The sequence below is a fragment of the Acomys russatus genome, unplaced genomic scaffold, assembly GCF_903995435.1.
Source record: "Acomys russatus unplaced genomic scaffold, mAcoRus1.1, whole genome shotgun sequence".
Lineage (NCBI taxonomy): Eukaryota > Metazoa > Chordata > Mammalia > Rodentia > Muridae > Acomys > Acomys russatus.
In genome coordinates this window covers 463-13,024 of record NW_026131617.1, presented here as the reverse complement: position 1 = coordinate 13,024, position 12,562 = coordinate 463, and the positions used below count along the sequence as shown (strand labels likewise).

Below are 12,562 nucleotides of genomic sequence, written 5' to 3'. Positions count from 1 at the left end.
ATGGGGGAGATGCCTGTTAACTCATGCTCTAAGAGCTTTACACAGACTTGGGCTCTAAGGTAAAGAAAACACTTTCCCTTAACTAAACTATGAATCTACACTAAGGGTTCAGACTTCTAGTTAAGTCTCTGCCTGTCAGAGTCAGACCACATAAAGCTCCCTGGGTTGGAGGCATGGCTAGTTTATACATTGTTGCCACAAAGATGGCACTGCTGGAGCTCACAGACTAGCTCCAGTTAAACAGGCCTTCCCACCCCTGAGTTCCATGTCAGCAGCAGCCATAACTCAGGCCTCAGTTGCTGCTGCCTTCTCCATGGCTTCAGCTTTTGTGTTACTCCAGGCATCTGATATTAAGTCACAGGGCTCTGTAGATTTATCCTCAGAATCCCTAGAGTCCTTAGGTGTTGCTGTCCAGAAGTGTAGAGAGGCCTACAGCACAGCCTGAATATCAAAGCACCCCTTTCTTGGACCACATGGTGAGCCAACCAGGAGAACTGAAGAACTAAAAAGGGGAACCCAGGAAAAGATGCAGAGGGAGCCCTAGGGAAAAAATTGCAACAGCCAGGCCTGGCTTCTGGAGCTCCTCACCAGGGGCCACCAGGATGCTTTCCTGCAAGGTATACAGTTTACAAAGTACGCAAATTAAACTAAGGCAGTTTGTAAGGAAAGGCTTTCCCTGCACTGCATAGCCAACAGTGAGAGCAGAGGTGAGCTTTCCTGAGGGCTCCTGTGCTTCCAATCACAGACTGACTTCTCCTGAGTCCTAAAACTTAAGCCCACCATCAGAACCAACCCCTGTTGAGGAAATGCAAATCTCTCCTGGCTCCACCCAACCCTGGGTTGAAAAGCCAAAGCTGGACCAGGGTACTCACTGGTGTGCAGGCATGGACAGGCTAACTTCCTCATTCCTGCTGCTGCTTGTGCCTGCATGTGAGTGCCAAGGCTTTCTAAGGAAGGGCCTTCCATATCCTCACCTTATTCCAACCTTACCTTCTGATTTTTCTTTTTCTCCACAGATGTCCTGTCCTAGGTTACCCTGAAAGAGTCTAGCCCTGGCCCTGAGTCTGACCTGCATTTTCTCTGGGTTTTCAGTGATCACTTCTGGTATAGGTGTGGGCTGGATCCGCCAGCCCTCAGGGAAGGGTCTGGAGTGGCTGGCTGACATTTGGTGGAATGATGATAAGTACTACAACCCGTCCCTGAAAAGCCAGCTCACAATCTCCAAGGACCCCTCCAACAACCAGGTATTCCTCAAGATCACTAGTGTGGACACTGAAGATTCTGCCACCTACTACTGTGCTCAGAGAGCACATTGACACAGCCTCAGGTAGCAGCTGTACAGTATTTCAGGCTCATTCTCAGCTCTGTGCCTTCCTTCTACAATGAAGGAGGTTGGGATGGGGCACACATTTCCTGCTAGCCTGTGGGGTTTCCTCTTCACTCTGCGCTTCAGAGCAATGACTTCCTGTTATGCAATTGAGACCCCCGTTAAGTTAGCACAATAGGGGCCATCCATGTTTATTTTTATAAAGATGAAGCTTGTCTGTTACATAAGCCAGGTTGTTGAGTGCTATGATTCTATTCAGTATTTTGTCTCAAATTTCCAAAGCAGAAGATACAAATTATTTTAATGATCCAGTACAGCAAACAACTGGATTGGGAGAGATGGGCATTACTGGAGAAGTAGCAGTGGACAATGCTACTCCTGGGAGTCTCTGAAGTATCTCAGGTTATTTGACAAGGCCAGTGGTTGTTCTTCATAAATGCTGGTAACACACTATTGCTCCAGATAACACTTAGACATCTCACTGAATTTGGAGATGTTGAGTTAGTGGCTAAATAGTGGTTTTACCCCTACTGGTTAGCATTCATAATACTGGGCAGTACTTTGCAAGCTTTCATAGGAGAACATTAATAACTAATCATAGCTACCAAGCTCTGTCGCCTATAATGATGACTTGTGAGATAGGCTCGTGCATTTGTGCCACAAACATGGGGGTAATCAATCATTCTCTTATTGACTGATAGTTCACTCCATGAGGTGGAAGCCATGCCTCACTGCTATGATGGCTCAGAACCTGAGACTGGATAGGCTATGGCCCTTGAGGAGAAACCTAGATGCTCTTGTTCTGCTGAATGAACATAGCAATAAAATGATTCCTAATGACATAACTACTTATAAACCATGCCTCATCTATCCATTGTTAGAACAGCTTTTGTAAGTAGAAGGTAACATAGGGAAACACAAATCAACAATGTGTAGAGTGAAGGACACTGTAACATTCGCTCCTATATTGGTTGTCTTCATCAGACCTTCCCCTCAGCACTAAGGGACTGATGCAAAAAAGGAGTTGGAAAGTTTGTAAGCACCAGAGGTGATGGATGACTTCATGGAAGCATTCTCCACAAAACACATCAGGACTGATGCACCTGTGAACTCACAGATACTGTGGAAGCAAACACAAAACTTGCACAGGTCCAAGCCAAGTGGGACCCCAGTGCTGAGAGTGAGAAAGGGATACCTGCTCTTGCCCCTAACAAAGAAGCTAACGTCAATTGGTACCCAACTGCAAAGGAAAACTTAGTTTTCTCCCATGGAGTCTCACTGGCTATATGATCCACAATTTAGGGTAGACACCATGCCCAGCAGCAACAGAAAACGGACATATGGAGAAGTTGAAGAGTTTTTCATTCATGTTAATTTCTTTAGGCATTTCTCTTAGTATTTTTTGATCTTCAATTTTGGGTTCTTGTGAGATTGTGTGTCTTTGTGTGTGAGAGAGAGAGAAAGAAAGAGAGAGAGAGAGAGAGACGAGGAGAGAGACAGAGAGACAGAGAGAGACAGAGAGAGAGAGGGAGAGAGAGAGAGATAGAATGATACAGGTAGAGACAGAGAGGAAGAGGGAAGGAGAAGATGTTTCTTAGTTAAAGACTGAGAGAAATAAAGGAGTGGAGGTGGGTTAGCAGCAGCTGAGAGGATAGTACAGAAGGTGCACAGGAAATCAGAATATATTGCTGTAAAACAAAATTTTCACTACGGAAAAATTAAGTAAAACACATGGAAGCCTGTGCCTCCCACCCCAAACATAGCTCCAACCTTGTATTTTTAATTTCACTCAATAAATCTGGACACTGGAAAAAGAAAATACATTTATTTATGATTATGAGATGTCAATTTACAAACTGGCTTGAAAGCACCCAACAATTTTTGGTCTGTTGCCTATTGCAGTATTAATTCTGTCTCTTGTCCCCTTTGTCTCCCTGCTCTGACAATAATCAGTCAGAATCTATACCACATTCTACATGTTTCACTGCTCAGACATTTTCTCAGAACATGTGCAGAGTCATCATAGGAAAGTGCTTCCGTCCAGATGTCTTCAGGCACAGACACAGTCACACAATTCACTGCTATTAACAACACAGAAGACAGTTCAGTTTCCATCAGCTTATTGCTCACTGTCCTACATGACATCATCAGGACAGTCTTTAAGGCCGTTTCTGTGCTGTGATTCTGGTGTCTTTCCCTTTCCCCTTTAAGATTCATACTCTTCCTATGTTTGGTCCATTTTTATTTCCTCAAAGTACAGTTTTTACTAATTAGCCTTTCTTGGAAATACAGGCTTGTTTCACATCAAGATCAAACTGTTCAACTTCTAAGAGTCACTCAGGTCCTTATGTGCTTTAACATTTTAGTCATTATATCAACATCTCACTTCCTCTACATTTAATGTCTGCTTATTTTATTGAGTCTATAAATACAATTCAGGGAGTTAAACTGTGATTTGAGTGAATTTTCACTAGTTGACAAGAACAAGGATGTTTGTCATTCTCAGATGACAGTGCATCATAATAACAATAGCATAAAGGGGTTTGAAATTCCCTTCCATGATGACTTTCATCTCAGGAGGAAGTGGAGCTGCCATGACCATAGCCACTTCCTCAAAGTCCCATCTTTAACACTGAAAATTTTAAATAAATGTCATATGGAGTGTGTGTGTGTGTGTGTGTGTGTGTGTGTGTGTGTGTGTGTGTGTATGACTGTTGTTTATGTTGTTGTGCCTTAATCAGAAGACCCCCAAAAGACCACCAGGATTCAACATCGATGCAGTACACACAGGTCCTTTATTACGAGCTTGAGCTAGGACTACAAACCTTCCTGACACAGCAGGGTAAGACAGTGGCCCCGAGATTCAAGGGTAATGGATTTGTAAAGGAAAACACTGTAAGTGGGGGTTGTGGGTCACAGGGATGTTGACCTTCAGGAGGCTACATCAAAGGGGGGAGGTTTAATCTCAGAAGAACATTGGTGTTGGTTATGTCTAATTGGCCTTGTGTGAGTTTCTGGAAACTGTTAGCAGGTGGTGTTTATGTGGTAGTTTTTCGTTAATTTCTATTCACATTAGCTAAGTGTTTTTTATATTTATTTACTTTGCCTCCTGATCCTCTTCACCTTACTACTCTCCACACTGTCCCATACTCCCTCACTCTCCCCCATATCCTTCCTACTTGCCAAAAAAGAGGAGTGCCACAACCCACCACAGCCTGTCGTGTTGCATCAGGACTGAGAATATTATCTTACACTGAGGCTAGGCAAGAAAGCCATGCCAAAGGATGCCTGATTTGAATCAGCAACACAATCTATGTTGGAAGCAGCCTCTGCTCCTTTTACTAGGGGACCCACATGAAGACTAAACTGACCATTTGTTACATATGTGTAGGGGACCAAGATCCAATCGATGCATGATGCCTGTTTGGTGCTACAGTCTCTATAAGCCTCCCTTGAGCGCATGTTATTTGACTTTGTTGGTATTCTTGTGGAGTTCTTATTCCATCCAGGTCTTTCTATCCTCCCCACTCCTTCCCAATGGATCCATGTGGTCTGCTGATGCCTTTGAACTACTTACAGTTGAGTTTTGTGCAGTGTAATAAATATGGACTTATCTACATTTTCTTCATAAAGACATCCATTTAAACTAGCACCATTTCTTGAAGATGATTCTGCCCCATTGTATGTTTTTTTTTTTTGCTTCTTTGTAAAAAATCAAGCGTACTTAGATGTGTGCATTTATTACTGCACCCTTAATTTAATTCCATTGATTAAGCAGTTTGTTTCTATGCCAGTCCATGCAATTCTTATTACTGTTGCTCTGTAGTAAAACTGGAAATAAGGGATAGAGATACCTCCAGAAGCTCTTTTGGTGTATAGGATTGTTTTAGAAAATGTGGGCTTTTTTTTGGTCTGTGCATATGAAGTTGAATATTGTTCTTTTAAGGTCTGTAGAGAATTTTGTTCCTATCTTAATGGGACTTGCATTAAATCTGTAGAATGTTTTTGGTAAAATGGCCATTTTTTTATATGTTAATCCTCCCAATCCATGAGCATGGGAGAACTTTCAATCTTCTGATTTCTTCTTCAGTTCTTTCTTCAGAGAATAGAAGTTCTTGTCATACAGGTCTTTCAGTTTCCTAGGTACTTTGTATTATTTGTTTTTATGGTGAAGGGTGTTGCTTCTCTAATTTTTTTTTAGCATTTTGGGATTAGTATATAAGAGGTCTAGTGACTTTTTTTGAGTTAATATAAATCCAGCCATTTGGCTGAAGGTCTGTATCAAATGTAGGAGTTCTCTGGTAGAATTTTTGGCATCACTTATGTATACTATCATTTGTTAATAGAGATCCTTTGATTTCTTCTTTTCCACTTTGTTTCCCCTTGATTTATATAGCTGTCTTATTACTTGAGATAGGATTTCAAGTACTACATTGGTGATACAGTGAGAGTGGGGAGCCTTGTCTTGTCCCTGGTTTTAGTGGAATTGCTTTTAGTTTCTTTCCATTTAATTTAATGTTGGCTGTAAACTTGTGCATATTGCTATTATTTTACTTAGGTATGTTCCTTGTATCCCCGAGCAATCTGAAACTTTTTTTTCTTTTTTTTTATTAATTTATTCTTGTTACATCTCAATGTTTATCCCATCCCTTGTATCCTCCCATTCCTTGCCCCCCCATTTTCCCATTATTCCCCTCCCCTATGACTGTTCCTGAGGGGGATTACCTCCCCCTATATATTCTCATAGAGTATCAAGTCTCTTCTTGGCTACCTGCTGTCCTTCCTCTGAGTGCCACCTGGTCTCCCCCTCCAGGGGACATGGTCAAATGTGAGGCACCAGAGTACGTGAGAAAGTCATATCCCACCTTCGACTCAATTGTGGAGACTGTTCTGACTATTGGGTAGATCTGGGTAGGGGATTAAAGTTTACCACCTGTATTGACCTTGGCTGGTGCCTTAGTTTGAGCGTGACCCCTGGGCCCAAATCTGCCTATCATAATGTTGTACTTGTAGGTTTCTAGGACCCTCTGGATCCTTCTACTTTGCCATTTTGTCATGCTTCTCTCATCTAGAGTCCCAATAGGATGTCCTCCCCTCTGTCCCAGTTTCTTGGTAAGTAAAGGCTTTCGTGGGACATGCCCTTTGGGCTAGTATGCAGATATAAGTGAGTATATACCATTTAAGTCTTTCTGCTTCTGGGTTAACTCACTCATTATGATAATATCTAGCTCAATCCATTATCCACAAAATTTCGGGAATTTTTGTTTTTAATAGCTGAGTAGTATTCCATAGTGTATATGTAACACAGTTTTTTTTTATCCATTCTTCTACTGAGGGACACTTAGGATGTTTCCATGGTCTGGCTATTATGAATAAGGCTCCTATGAACATGGTTGAGCAAATTTTCTTGTTGTGTGCTGGAGCATCTTCTGGGTATATTCTAATAAGTAGAGGAGCAGCTGAAGCAGATAAGGAAGTTGTTCAGTGAATGTATCCAAGCAGCCTCTGTGGATTTAATTGGCAACATCATTATGTTCACAACACTGTGATGTTGTTGACACATTCCATTTCCATGCTACATCCCGAAAGAGTTTATTTGTTTAAAGCATCCATATTGAGATCAACAATGTCCAAACCTGATGCATATGTTGACTACATAGAAATACAAGTTCATGACATACTTATAAATACTTATTAAGGATGTTGAGCTCAGGATCCGATCCTAAGCAATACAGAGAAAGTGTCCCAGGGTTTGCAGCTGTAAGAAGAGGTGCTCATAGTCCTGCTGATCATTGAATTGATATGTACAGCATCCTCCAAATCTCTGAGTGAGTGTCTCGTAGAAACAGGGTTGTCAATGCACCTTCTCAGCATTGCAAATGTGCCTGAACCTGAGTGTTGTCCTTGAACACTTGAAGTGTGGTTCACACTAAGGAACATGGATATGGTGACTGGCTTCTCATTTGGGATGGAAGAGCTCTATGTGTCTGGATGGGGTAGGAGTTCAATGCTCCTTCTCTTCATCAGAAATATGATTGACACTAAGGTGCTTCAGGTGTCTCTTGAAAACTTGATGTGAGGTTCACATCAGTAACATGGATGTGGTGAATGGATTGTCAGTGTATTGGAAGAGCTCAGTGTGCATGCGTGCCATGACAGAGCTTGAATTTATTTCTTCAGATACCAGAAACCTCACCATGCATTTACTAACAGAAAAACTCTACAGTTCTATCTAAAAATTCATGTCTTTTTCTGAGAAACATTCTCCCTCTTGATTTCATAAATTAGTTGTGGTTGTAAATACAGTGGTGTCCACACAACCAACGATACCACATTAGTACCCACATTTCCACAGTCTTTGTGCACACAGCATCACACCTTGGCATGGAGTTGGATCATCTCTACCTTGTGGCAACAGGTACAGAAAAGTGCATTCCAAGAAGCAGGGCTAAGGGGGAGCTAGAGAATGAAGAGATAATGGCATCCTCTCTATAGCTGTCACTCCTAGGTTCAGCTGCTGCAGTCTGGGGCTTCCCTGAAGAGTCCTGAGCTTCAGGAAAGGTTGCCTGCAAGGATTTCCCAACAGTTAGTTTTCCATTTTCTATAATGGGACAATGGGTGAGGCAGAAGCCTGGGCATGGGATTGAATTGGTTGGATGGATACTCCCATGCACTGACAGAACAAACTCTGTAGAGAAATTTCAGGACAGATACAAACTGGATACACACAATGTCAAAAACAGACTACACTGTCTTTACCTATTTGACCTTTGTTGTTAATCTAGGATGATTCCATTCTCTAGCTGCTGAGAATAGAACATGAACAACATGCTGTGAATAAATATGGAATTTCAAGTGTCTCTATAATGTGTAGAGTCGTTTGGGTATATGCTTTGAGGGCTGTAGTTTGGACGCAGAGTAGTTTTATTAATTAATTAATTAAACAGTTAATTAATTTTTTGGTGAATTCTCCAAACTGATTACCAGTGCTACTGCACTCCCTTCAAGGGTGAGAGAGGATCAGCCTTCATGACATCCATGTCATCACTTGTACTCTTGCTTCTTATCAGCTGACTGAGTTCAAGTTAGAACATTAGGATTCCTTTATCTGCCTTTCAACTGGCTAAGGAATCTGGTTGTAGGACACATAAAACCTACGTGATCTGTAAATTCTCCCTGGTGGGTAGGTTTACTAGTGCAGCCAGGTGCTGTGTAGCTTGAAGGATGAGCAAAAGACATCAGTGAATCTCATGCAGTACCAGGCCTTGCAGTCTACACATCTCCCTTCAGATAAGATGTACCCATTAGTGCCTGGTTGCTATACAACAACCAACTCCTTTCTAATTGAATTTTGGGCCCTGAACCATAGGAAAGAGTTTGTTGTAGAAACATGGCAAAAGTCCATGGTTAGAGATGACTGTCATCCTGGTAGACCAGAGTGCTCATTGTCATGTTGTCAAACTGTCTTATAAATGTTTATGATCATACCCAGTATATTATTCTGTTCTCAGCTCTCAGCATGCAGTGTGTATGAACTGATGCAGACATGCATAATGGTCAAGAGCTGAGAGTGATTGGCAGAGTACTCAATCACAGATGAGCCAATGATGACACCCTCTCATGCAAATATTATACATCTGAAAGAAAGGAGGGTATATGGAATGCGTTTCCTCAGATGATTAGGACTTGAACCTGAGCATCGCTGCCTGACCCAGGTGTTTGTACCTCCTTCTTCCTCTGCTGGATTATGGGTTTATCTAAGAAGGACCATATCATAAATATGCAAATACTTGAGTCTATGGTGGTAAATACAAGATTCTCCATCCCCAAGTCATCATCTGGTCAGTGTCCTCTCCACAGTCAGAGAACACACCATCTCTAAGGATGGAATGGAGCTGGGTCATCCTCTTCCTCCTGTCAGTAACTACAGGTAAATGGTTCTCACCAGCTCCAAATCTGAGGAGGACACAGGGACTGAGGTGACATGACATTCACTCTGTCTTTGTCTCCACAGTTGTCCACTCTCAGGTAACAGCTGCAGCAGTTTGAGGCAGAGCTGAGGAGACCTGGGTCCTCAGTGAAGTTGTCCTGCAAGGCTTCTGGCTACACCTTCACAGACCATGATATGAGCTGGATGAAAGCAGAAGCCAGGACAGGCCTGGAGTGGATTGGATGGATTATTCCTTCAAATGGTCATTACTGACTACAATCAGAAGTTCCAGGGCAAGGCCCCACGACTGCAGACAAATCCTCTAGCACAGCCTACATGGAAGCTCAGGCAGCCCTGACATCTGAGGACACTATAGTCTATTACTGGCGAGAGACACAGTGTTGAACCACATCTGGGTGTGTCTGAAACTCTGGGGAGTGGAAGCTGCCCGGGGACTGAGATGAAAGGGAAGATTAGCCTGGAGACTTGCTCAGAAATAATAATTTTGAGCATTCATTTTTCTGCTCTGTCACAGTCTTATAGTATCTTTGTCAATTTTATTAAAGGACATCTATGAGTAAAGTGATGTTGATTTAGGATGCCCCTATAATACACCAGACCTTTCAATATCCTCACCAGTGAAAACTTCCATAACCATATTTCTTACTTATGAAAACAGTAAAAAGTGAAAACCATGATGATGCATTGATAGACATCAACTCCAGCTCACAGGGCAAGCCAAAGCAGGTTGTAGCAGTGGCCCAGCTTTCTGCTAGAGGCTCTGCAGCAGCCCAGGTAAGGTGCCAGCTGTGATTAAACTTTCTTCCTCAGGTCCCTATAGCCAGGTTGCTAGAGAGCAGCTCCAACACACATGGTAAACTGAGGCAGGTTGCAGTACTTCTGATTGGTCAGCTGGTGGCTGGTATTTTCCTATATACTTTAACTCTTAATCTTTTAGGCTGGTATCTATGCTATTTACACTTTAATGTTGAAAGTTCCAGGCTGGTGGTCTTGCTATTTCCTCCTTGACAGACAGTGAAGCAGATTTTTGTGAAACATCACACACACACACACACACACACACACACACCACATGCACACATACAATCAATGGAAAAAAACACAAGAGCTCACGAAGGACACCCTTCATGCACATGTACATTAACATACAGAGAATATATATATATATGCATATATATATGTACACACACACACACACATACACACACATATATATATATATATACACACACACAGAGAATATAATATATACTGTGAGTCGGCCATACAAACAGACAGATGCATTTTTGGATGAAGATGACTTCATCTACTGTCTAATTCTCTCTTGGGTTTTTATATGATCAGATACAAAGGCTTTCTATGTATGGAAAAATTATCTCAATCAAAATAGATAGAATCTTTACATAAAAAAGGAGTTACTCTAGGACTATTGATCCTAGTATCTAACAAGATACTTTATCACAAGTTTAAGGCAGTAATTTTACTGTCTGCTCATTATGAGTTCAAAGTAGAGTTTTATCTTTTCTAAATTTACGTGTGCCTTATGTGCTGAAAGAAATATTTTTATGTCAAAGTTTTTGTAGGATGCAGGTGTCTCTCTCGTCTTGTGTAGATAACCACTTATTCTTTGTTTCTATATTCATATTATCATTTCTTATCATTGTATAAACCTGGACCATATCCTTGGACTGAACCTAAATTGAATGTATTTCATTGATTATTAATTTACTTCAGTCTTGTTTTCCTTCTTCATATAATTCACATGGAGGTTCATAGAACTCATAGAATTTTCACTGCATTGTAGGAGGATTTAATCTTATTTGAATCAATTAGAAGCCATTATCAGGAATTATAAAATATCTGTAGGAAATCTACCCAACACAGGGAGTAGCAATTATGAGGGATATGATTATCCTTTAGGCAGTAAGAGTCTGTACCATGCCACATGTTTGGAATAAGCATGGAAAGGCAGTATAGCAATAATAAATGATCTTACTCAACCAGGGACAGACCCAATCATCCCTCATGCAAGAAGAAGTGGGCTGCCTCGAGGAAGCTCATGTACTTGCTTTTGCCAATCCAGCATGTGATTGTTCCCAGCAATGCATGGTAAAAAGATATCTGGATTTTGAGAGCAAAGAACTTTTTCTGAAATAATAATAATATGAATATGGCCTGGAAAATGCAAATCACCAAACTTTGGTCAAACAAAAACTCATTTAATCATTTCAATTCTGACGTAACCTGAAGGTGTGTTGTTACCTCTGGCTGTGTGTCCCAGCAGAAGTTCCATTCTCTTCAGTTATAAGATATACTTATATTAGAAAGCATTTCCACAGAACTATAATTCCTGTAATTTGGTCAAAAGTATTATTAAATAGTATCATAGAACTCATTTCTCACATCACTGTATGTACACACCCTTGGCCCATGTTTTCTTCCTTCCCTCCTAGTGTCAGTGACATGCCCCATATTTTCAAGCATTTACAGAACACTGATGCAGCATCAACTGTCACAGTCCATTGTATACATTGTTATGTAGTGGTGCATATATCATTGCATAATCCTTATGCATTCATCTCACGACAGACATATATTTTATTTCCATAATTTAGTTATTGCAGACCCTGCTGCAATAAAGTTTGATATTCTAATATTTCTGATGTATGTTCCTTTTGGGTCATTTTGATCAGTTTTTTTGTATGCAACCTACTCTAAAGGCCTGTATACATTGTATAAATATGAAAGATGCTGTAAATTCTCATAGCAGGTTCGGAGATTTCAAGTCACTGTCACTATCACAACCTCTTTCTGTAAATAAATCAGATAACCTTGTCCCAGAATGAAGCAACTGCATCAGGCCAGAAATATACTGAGAGGTTAGGAGTTGATGTTACATCCACAGCACCTGCACAGGGCTCAGGGAAGGGACATGGGATGAATTTCCTCAGAGATGGTTAGCACTTGAACCTCAGCCTCAGCTGCCTAATCCATGTGTTCTGCACTGCCTCCTTCTGCAGCTGGATCTATTCCTTATTTAAGATGTATATTGGTCATGAATATGCAAATTTTGTGATTTTATGGTTGTTACATACAGGGATGTCCTCACACAAAAAGAACATGTGATCAGTGTCCTCTCCACAGTCACTGAACACTGTGGCCTTTGCCATGGGATAGAGTTTGATTCCTTTCCTGGTTGCAGCATCTACTGGTAAGGGGTTCCCCAATTCAAACATTTAAGTGGGACTGAAATGACAATGCCATCCACTGTGCCTTTCTATGCC

General features: G+C 41.3%; 1 pseudogene; it reads left to right on the top strand.

Annotated features, from left to right (window-relative positions):
* The first annotated feature begins 737 nt into the window (after positions 1-737).
* LOC127186326 (immunoglobulin heavy variable 2-5-like) lies at positions 738-1,316 on the top strand (annotated as a pseudogene).
* The last annotated feature ends 11,246 nt before the right edge of the window (positions 1,317-12,562 follow it).